We start from the raw sequence: 9,605 nt of genomic DNA on the forward strand, positions 1-9,605 counted from the left end.
CATTCCAAGATAGATGTCCAGCCCAGAGTGTGTTGGCTACATGTGTCATGACCAGGATATTACCGACACAACCGTGGTGCCTCCTTCTTTCAGAGGTTGGTTGCAGAACAGCCTCCACATGTTTTAAAGTTACCTCAATAGGTTTCCTAGAACGCAGACACACATGTAGGCTACACGTAGCAACCAGTCTAGCACAGTCTGTGGAGGCTGTACGTGTCGTGCATTACTAGGACATAACAACCGAGTAGCAGACACAACAGTCTGTGTGACTCTGCATGGCCTGGTCACCACACCTCTTACTCCCAGACAACCTGGACCCTTCTGTCACCAACAACCATGGGAACACGTCAGACAGAGACCCATAACAACACTATTCAACAGGCCTGAGAGGAATGTGGAAACATCCTGATATGTGAATGTCCGTGATTCATTCCTCATAACACAACGCAGTGGTTTCTAAGTGGAGGTTAAGGCAGTGGTCTCTAAGTGGAGATTAAGGCAGTGGTCTCTAAGTGGAGGTTAAGGCAGTGGTCTCTAAGTGGAGGTTAAGGCAGTGGTCTCTAAGTGGAGGTTAAGGCAGTGATGAGGAGGTTAAGGCAGTGGAGGTTAGGCAGTGGTGAGGAGGTTAAGGCAGTGATGAGGAGGTTAAGGCAGTGGTGAAGAGGTTAAGGCAGTGATGAGGAGGTTAAGGCAGTGATGAGGAGGTTAAGGCAGTGATGAGGAGGTTAAGGCAGTGATGAGGAGGTTAAGGCAGTGATGAGGAGGTTAAGGCAGTGATGAGGAGGTTAAGGCAGTGATGAGGAGGTTAAGGCAGTGATGAGGAGGTTAAGGCAGTGATGAGGAGGTTAAGGCAGTGATGAGGAGGTTAAGGCAGTGATGAGGAGGTTAAGGCAGTGGAGGTTAGGCAGTGATCTCAATGCGGTGGATCAGCATAACAGACATCTGAAACAAACAGCAGCCATTTGTAACTTGGCTATAAGGAGACATAGTTACTCATTTGTTACTCAGTAACAAAAGACAAACTACTTCTACTCCACAGCGGTTCACCGACCCGTGGAAACATGGACACACATTCTGGTTAGGATCAGTGGACTAGGACACACTCAAATAGTATAAATTATAATAACATGGAAACAAACTGGACATCTGATGATTACAAAGACTCCCACCACCCTTTGGCAAACGTATTATAACACACGCACATCGTAACGGGCAGACCCGTTCAGAGCCGAGCACTGATTTATATTACGAGGAACGTGCAGAGCAACTCCTGAAAACACTTGAGGAGCATCGAGGACCACCTCGAAGTGTGCTCAAAGATGATTCTGTACATCAACAGGTAAAATAACATCTATTGTTGGATTCGAGTTTACGACCCCCTTCCAGGAAAACCAACGCCATGCAGAATAAAGTGTAAGTAGTGTAAGGGCCCCGGGCCATGGGTCTATCTCCTGGATCTATCTCCAGCCTGGTGGAGGACTGAGGGGACGTGGCCCCGGGCCCTGGATCTATCTCCAGCCTGGTGGAGGTCTGAGGAGACTTGGCCCCGGGCCCTGGATCTATCTCCAGCCTGGTGGAGGTCTGAGGAGACGTGGCCCCGGGCCCTGGATCTATCTCCAGCCTGGTGGAGGTCTGAGGAGACGTGGCCCCGGGCCCTGGATCTATCTCCAGCCTGGTGGAGGACTGAGGGGACGTGGCCCCGGGCCCTGGATCTATCTCCAGCCTGGTGGAGGACTGAGGGGACGTGGCCCGGGCCCTGGACCTCCAGCCTAGTGGAGGACTGAGGAATAGTTCAGCAGCGAGGAGACGAGCGCTTCACAGATCGGTCACAAACAGCCGTTTGTTGTTGAACATGTTTCAAAGTAAGTTTCCTCGATAAGTTTCCTAGAAGGCAGACACACATGTAGTCTACACGAAGTCACCACCTTCTAGGAAACAGACGTCTACAGAATCTCTGCAGTCTGCGAAGCAAAGAGTTTAGACTCAAACACTTACCGATCAAACCTGCTCCAAAAAACAATCTTCAAGAACCTCGCTTCTGAACTTTCTACTATCTTTTAACGCAAGCCCAGGACGCTTCTACATCCACCGCCATGACGGAATGACAGGGGATAGGAAAGTTAAAACGTCACCAGTGCCACATCCCGCCCTGCTCCCGACGGGATTGGTGTTCGGAGAAGGAACTTTGTGCAGGGATTTTTGGTTCATGGGAGGAGCGTGAGGCGCACGGAGCCCTGGCGCCCCCAAGTGGCCTGAGGGCGCAACAGCAGCTAGAGGAGCTATATAGTTGATATAGTGCTGTAATGTAATACCTACATTACATTACTCATCACATCACAGCACAGCTCCCAGAAAAGTACTATCCAATATAAAACGTTTTTTTCTTTTGATAATACATTTTACTATTTAGTGTAGGCCTATTGTTTATGTGTCAAAAATATAGAAGAAAGCAATACACAACAACACAGACGTCAGACCAGACAGGAGAAACATCAACAAGAAAACACTAGTTTCTTTCAGTTTCTTTCAAACTGAGCACTTTGTACTGTAGTCCAACTGTAAACAGTCCCCAGGTTAGAATGTGTTAACTAGGAACTATAGTTAACAACAGAGGTTAGAATGTGTTCACTAGGAACTATAGTTAACAACAGAGGTTAGAATGTGTTCACTAGGAACTATAGTTAACAACAGAGGTTAGAATGTGTTCACTAGGAACTATAGTTAATAACAGGTTAGAATGTGTTAACTATAGTTAATAACAGAGGTTAGAATGTGTTCACTATAGTTAATAACAGAGGTTAGAATGTGTTCACTATAGTTAATAACAGAGGTTAGAATGTGTTCACTATAGTTAATAACAGAGGTTAGAATGTGTTCACTATAGTTAATAACAGAGGTTAGAATGTATTCACTATAGTTAATAACAGAGGTTAGAATGTGTTCACTAGGAACTATAGTTAATAACAGGTTAGAATGTGTTAACTATAGTTAATAACAGAGGTTAGAATGTGTTAACTATAGTTAATAACAGAGGTTAGAATGTGTTAACTATAGTTAATAACAGAGGTTAGAATGTGTTCACTAGGAACTATAGTTAATAACAGGTTAGAATTTGTTAACTATAGTTAATAGCAGGTTAGAATGTGTTAACTATAGTTAATAACAGAGGTTAGAATGTGTTAACTATAGTTAATAACAGAGGTGAGAATGTGTTCACTATAGTTAATAACAGAGGTTAGAATGTGTTAACTATAGTTAATAACAGAGGTGAGAATGTGTTAACTAGGAACTATAGTTAATAACAGAGATTAGAATGTGTTAACTATAGTTAATAACAGAGGTTAGAATGTGTTAACTAGGAACTATAGTTAATAACAGAGGTTAGAATGTGTTCACTATAATTAATAACAGAGGTTAGAATGTGTTAACTATAGTTAATAACAGAGGTTAGAATGTGTTAACTAGGAACTATAGTTAATAACAGAGGTTAGAATGTGTTCACTATAGTTAATAACAGAGGTTAGAATGTGTTAACTATAGTTAATAACAGGTTAGAATGTGTTCACTATAGTTAATAACAGAGGTTAGAATGTGTTAACTATAGTTAATAACAGAGGTGAGAATGTGTTAACTAGGAACTATAGTTAATAACAGGTTAGAGTGTGTTCACTAGGAACTATAGTTAATAACAGAGGTTAGAATGTGTTAACTATAGTTAATAACAGGTTAGAATGTGTTAACTATAGTTAATAACAGAGGTTAGAATGTGTTAACTAGGAACTATAGTTAATAACAGAGGTTAGAATGTGTTAACTATAGTTAAAAATAGGTTAGAATGTGTTAACTATAGTTAATAACAGAGGTGAGAATGTGTTCACTATAGTTAATAACAGGTTAGAATGTGTTAACTATAGTTAATAACAGAGGTTAGAATGTGTTAACTATAGTTAATAACAGAGGTTAGAATGTGTTCACTATAGTTAATAACAGAGGTTAGAATGTGTTAACTATAGTTAATAACAGGTTAGAATGTGTTCACTATAGTTAATAACAGAGGTTAGAATGTGTTAACTATAGTTAATAACAGAGGTGAGAATGTGTTAACTAGGAACTATAGTTAATAACAGGTTAGAGTGTGTTCACTAGGAACTATAGTTAATAACAGAGGTTAGAATGTGTTAACTATAGTTAATAACAGGTTAGAATGTGTTAACTATAGTTAATAACAGAGGTTAGAATGTGTTAACTAGGAACTATAGTTAATAACAGAGGTTAGAATGTGTTAACTATAGTTAAAAATAGGTTAGAATGTGTTAACTATAGTTAATAACAGAGGTGAGAATGTGTTCACTATAGTTAATAACAGGTTAGAATGTGTTAACTATAGTTAATAACAGAGGTTAGAATGTGTTAACTATAGTTAATAACAGAGGTTAGAATGTGTTCACTATAGTTAATAACAGAGGTTAGAATGTGTTAACTATAGTTAATAACAGGTTAGAATGTGTTCACTATAGTTAATAACAGAGGTTAGAATGTGTTAACTATAGTTAATAACAGAGGTGAGAATGTGTTAACTAGGAACTATAGTTAATAACAGGTTAGAGTGTGTTCACTAGGAACTATAGTTAATAACAGAGGTTAGAATGTGTTAACTATAGTTAATAACAGGTTAGAATGTGTTAACTATAGTTAATAACAGAGGTTAGAATGTGTTAACTAGGAACTATAGTTAATAACAGAGGTTAGAATGTGTTAACTATAGTTAAAAATAGGTTAGAATGTGTTAACTATAGTTAATAACAGAGGTGAGAATGTGTTCACTATAGTTAATAACAGGTTAGAATGTGTTAACTATAGTTAATAACAGAGGTTAGAATGTGTTAACTATAGTTAATAACAGAGGTGAGAATGTGTTAACTATAGTTAATAACAGAGGTTAGAATGTGTTAACTATAGTTAATAACAGAGGTGAGAATGTGTTAACTATAGTTAATAACAGGTTAGAATGTGTTAACTAGGAACTATAGTTAATAACAGAACATAGGTTAGAATGTGTTAACTATAGTTAATAACAGGTTAGAATGTGTTAACTAGGAACTATAGTTAATAACAGAGGTTAGAATGTGTTAACTATAGTTAATAACAGAGGTTAGAATGTGTTAACTATAGTTAATAACAGGTTAGAATGTGTTAACTAGGAACTATAGTTAATAACAGAGGTTAGAATGTGTTAAATATAGTTAATAACAGAGGTTAGAATGTGTTAACTATAGTTAATAACAGAGGTTAGAATGTGTTAACTATAGTTAATAACAGAGGTGAGAATGTGTTAACTATAGTTAATAACAGAGGTGAGAATGTGTTCACTATAGTTAATAACAGGTTAGAATGTGTTAACTATAGTTAATAACAGAGGTTAGAATGTGTTCACTATAGTTAATGACAGGTTAGAATGTGTTCACTATAGTTAATAACAGGTTAGAATGTGTTCACTATAGTTAATAACAGGTTAGAATGTGTTCACTATAGTTAATAACAGGTTAGAATGTGTTAACTATAGTTAATAACAGGTTAGAATGTGTTCACTATAGTTAATAACAGGTTAGAATGTGTTCACTATAGTTAATAACAGGTTAGAATGTGTTAACTATAGTTAATAACAGAGGTTAGAATGTGTTAACTATATTTAATAATAGGTTAGAATGTGTTCACTATAGTTAATAACAGGTTAGAATGTGTTCACTATAGTTAATAACAGGTTAGAATGTGTTCACTATAGTTAATAACAGGTTAGAATGTGTTCTCTATAGTTAATAACAGGTTAGAATGTGTTCACTATAGTTAATAACAGGTTAGAATGTGTTCACTATAGTTAATAACAGGTTAGAATGTGTTCACTATAGTTAATAACAGGTTAGAATGTGTTAACTATAGTTAATAACAGAGGTTAGAATGTGTTCACTATAGTTAATAACAGGTTAGAATGTGTTCACTATAGTTAATAACAGGTTAGAATGTGTTCACTATAGTTAATAACAGGTTAGAATGTGTTCACTATAGTTAATAACAGGTTAGAATGTGTTCTCTATAGTTAATAACAGGTTAGAATGTGTTCACTATAGTTAATAACAGGTTAGAATGTGTTAACTATAGTTAATAACAGGTTAGAATGTGTTCACTATAGTTAATAACAGGTTAGAATGTGTTAACTAGTTAATAACAGGTTAGAATGTGTTCACTATAGTTAATAACAGGTTAGAATGTGTTAACTATAGTTAATAACAGGTTAGAATGTGTTAACTATAGTTAATAACAGGTTAGAATGTGTTCACTATAGTTAATGACAGGTTAGAATGTGTTAACTATAGTTAATAACAGGTTAGAATGTGTTAACTATAGTTAATAACAGGTTAGAATGTGTTCACTATAGTTAATAACAGGTTAGAATGTGTTAACTATAGTTAATAACAGGTTAGAATGTGTTAACTATAGTTAATAACAGGTTAGAATGTGTTATATAGTTAATAACTAACAGAGAGTGCCACAGCTGAGTCTCTCTGAGTTCAGCGACCCCAGGCCTCCTTCTCCATTCTTCACGCTGCTCCTGAATCCAAACCACGTGGTGTTGTTCTGCTCCACCAGAGGGTCCCTGACCCCTCTCCGAGACCTCCTTCACACGGCCGCATTCCAGCCCCTCTCTGATCCGTCCTGCATGGCCTCTTAACGCGCGCACCCAGGCAGAGGACGGCCAGAGACAACAGGGGCAGACGGACATGATCTGAACTGTCAGCGGCATTGAGGCTCAGCTCCTTTGTGTGGAGGGCCACCGCAGGCCCCAGTGCCTGCTGTACTCTCTGCTGTACTCCCTGCACAAAGCACACGTTCACTATCAGGACGATACATCTAGGGCCTTCAAACCAGTGGCAGAAAGGCCTGAATATTACAATCATAACGTATAGTATTTAGCACTTGTGAAATGGCTTATTACAGCTAATATAATGAATCAGAGCTGCATTGATGAGTTTAGATTGAAGGTCTACGTTATTTGTCACTTTCATAGCATATTCCTAAAGAGCTAACCTGCTCTGGAATGTGCACAATTACAGCCCAATATCTACAGAGAATACAGGGGCATTCCAAATTCCTGCATTATTATCTGGTGTTGACAATGTTGTCTCTGCATCCCTTCCCGGTCTTAAAAGGCCCACTGTCGTTAAATCCACCAGTCAAATTAAGTTCATGAAGACTGAAATGTGCAGACATTGTTTTTCTATCCATTTTTGTCTTTGCCAAATCTCAGAAGTATCTTGTTGGTCAATCCTAATCAACAAATCATAAATGTATGCTTTATAACTAATGGGACTGTACTAAGTTAAATTTAAATGATACATTATTAATATATTATTATATATCTATTGTTACAACAGGCGAAAAACTATCCAACAGCTTATCATGATTTATTTTTATTTTTATAAAAAATGTATTATTTGAAGATTTACCAAAATATAATTACGTCCTGGTCTGGTCTTGTCTCACGGCTGCATGCTGCACAAATATAGCATAAATATAGCACCAGCATCATCTCCAACATGTCTTCACAGGTAGAGACTCCATCTCTTGTGGTAGAAGGACCAGCCTCTCCTCCTGTGAGACCAACCTGGGTGGAATCCATCTCCTTCATACAAGACACTTCTACAAGCAAAATAACATATGGCCACAAATAGTGTTGCATGGTTTTGACTTAAACAGGTTCTAACTGTGTTATGGTATAGTGTCAGTGGTAGTGCAGTGAGATGATAACATTGATCACATGGACTCACATGGTAGTGGACATGTGATGGTGGAGTGTTCTGAAAGTCTGCTCTTGATATTCTGCCTTGAGCCTTGAAAGTCATCCAATGGGATCAGGGAACTAGAAATTCATGTATAAACTTCCTGCAAATTAAACCCCAACATTATTCATGTAAATGAAGTTAAAAAGGTAGACCAGCTGGTTGGAGACGTCATTACAGGGAAAGCAGTCGCAGTCAAAACAATCAGGTTGAAATGTGACTGAGGGCAGGCTGGTAATGGTGTTTAATTAAGATGTGACTGAGGGCAGGCTGGTAATGGTGTTTAATTAAGATGTGACTGAGGGCAGGCTGGTAATGGTGTTTAATTAAGGAGTCAAAACTGGACAGGATTGTATTCCTAGTTGTATCATACTGGATGGCTAGGTTTAATTAATTACTTGACATCCTGACACATTGAGACAAACTCTCCAGCACACATCTACTCTCCTCCGATTGAAGATATAATCCAAGACTGAACGCCATTACTTTAGACCGTAGCACTGGGAAGTCTCTGTTCCAGAATCTAGGGTCCAACTGATTCTATTTGTCTAAATACATGACAACAGACAATAGACAGATCTTTGCCACAACCCCACAGTACAAACAGAAGCTCAAGATGGACAAACATCATTGCTTCATCTCTTGAAAAGAAACCAAAGGTTTATTTTGAAATGCTTATCTCAAAAGGAACAAAACCATGGAGAGCTGGGGATGTCATAGTGTTCAATATTGATGATCCCCCTTAGTGAGTGAAGCATGGACTACATAACATGGAAACACCAGCCACCACCCAACTACGCACAAAGTACATAAAACAAAACAAGACAACGGTTATGAAGCTTCATGCAATGTAATACACACCGTCCAGGGCATTACGACAACATTCAATATCCTTCCTATACCAAATTATATTCTGGCAAAAGCATTAGAACAATTTAAAGGTGGCATAATACCACCAGATGAGCAACGTTTGCTCCAGTCCACTGGGTAGGCTGGTAGACTGATCCATCCAGCACACGTCTAGGTGGACACGCCCACTTGTGATGTCAGAAGAGGCTGATTTTCAAAACAGCTTGTAACGGCTTATCACACTCACACCTGGTGGTATAATATGTCCCCTTTAATAACCAAAACCATTTAAAAAAAAAAACATTGTGGGCTCTGATGAAACACATGCAGGCTTCAGAACTATGTGGACTTCATCAGTTCAGAAGAACAAATCAACAAGGAGATAGACAGAAACCATTAGGCCTTTAAAACCACTGCCTGTGTCTGTTTGGAACATGTCAGTAGAGCTGATTTGTTTGATTACTATCAAAGTAGGGACAACTTGAATTAAGACTCCTGTATCCACTGTTCTAAACAGGGTTCTGTAACCTTTGGGGCCATAGCTGAAACATCTGCCTGAAGGCGATGCAGGAAGGCACATCAGACAAGAAGCCCTCGTGTTTTGCCATCCATCCGTCTGAAGCCTTTCCTCTTCATCATTATGAACTGTTTGACGGAGCCACAGACACATGGAGACGAGGAGAACATACAAGTGATCCTCCAACTGGTTCAGGAGAGGTGACAGCATCTGAGCCGAGGGGGGGTTACAGTATGATACAAGACACATTTTAAATGAGCGGCTAGTTACCTGGTCATAAATTATCTTAAGATTGGAAAACATTTGCCAGTTAAGAGACTTAATCTAAAATTTAATTATAAAGAAAATATGTCAACCCTTAAAGTGGAGTTTTGAAGTATTGAAAGTGATGTTTAGTGTGAGTG

General features: G+C 38.4%; 1 protein-coding gene across 4 annotated transcripts in view; it reads right to left on the reverse strand.

The window, feature by feature from the left end:
- Positions 1-2,127, reverse strand: part of ppfibp1b (PPFIA binding protein 1b) — a 33,510-nt gene extending 31,383 nt beyond the window's left edge. For 3 of the 4 annotated variants that reach the window (XM_084477273.1, XM_084477276.1, XM_084477275.1), the window contains exon 1: positions 1,996-2,127. The gene's annotated coding sequence lies outside the window, so the exon portion shown is untranslated. The remainder of the gene's footprint in view (positions 1-1,995) is intronic. The other variant, XM_084477274.1, reaches the window with a different exon arrangement.
- Positions 2,128-9,605: the final 7,478 nt, after the last annotated feature.

The sequence above is a fragment of the Micromesistius poutassou genome (genome assembly GCF_964030765.1).
Source record: "Micromesistius poutassou genome assembly, chromosome: 13".
NCBI lineage: Eukaryota > Metazoa > Chordata > Actinopteri > Gadiformes > Gadidae > Micromesistius > Micromesistius poutassou.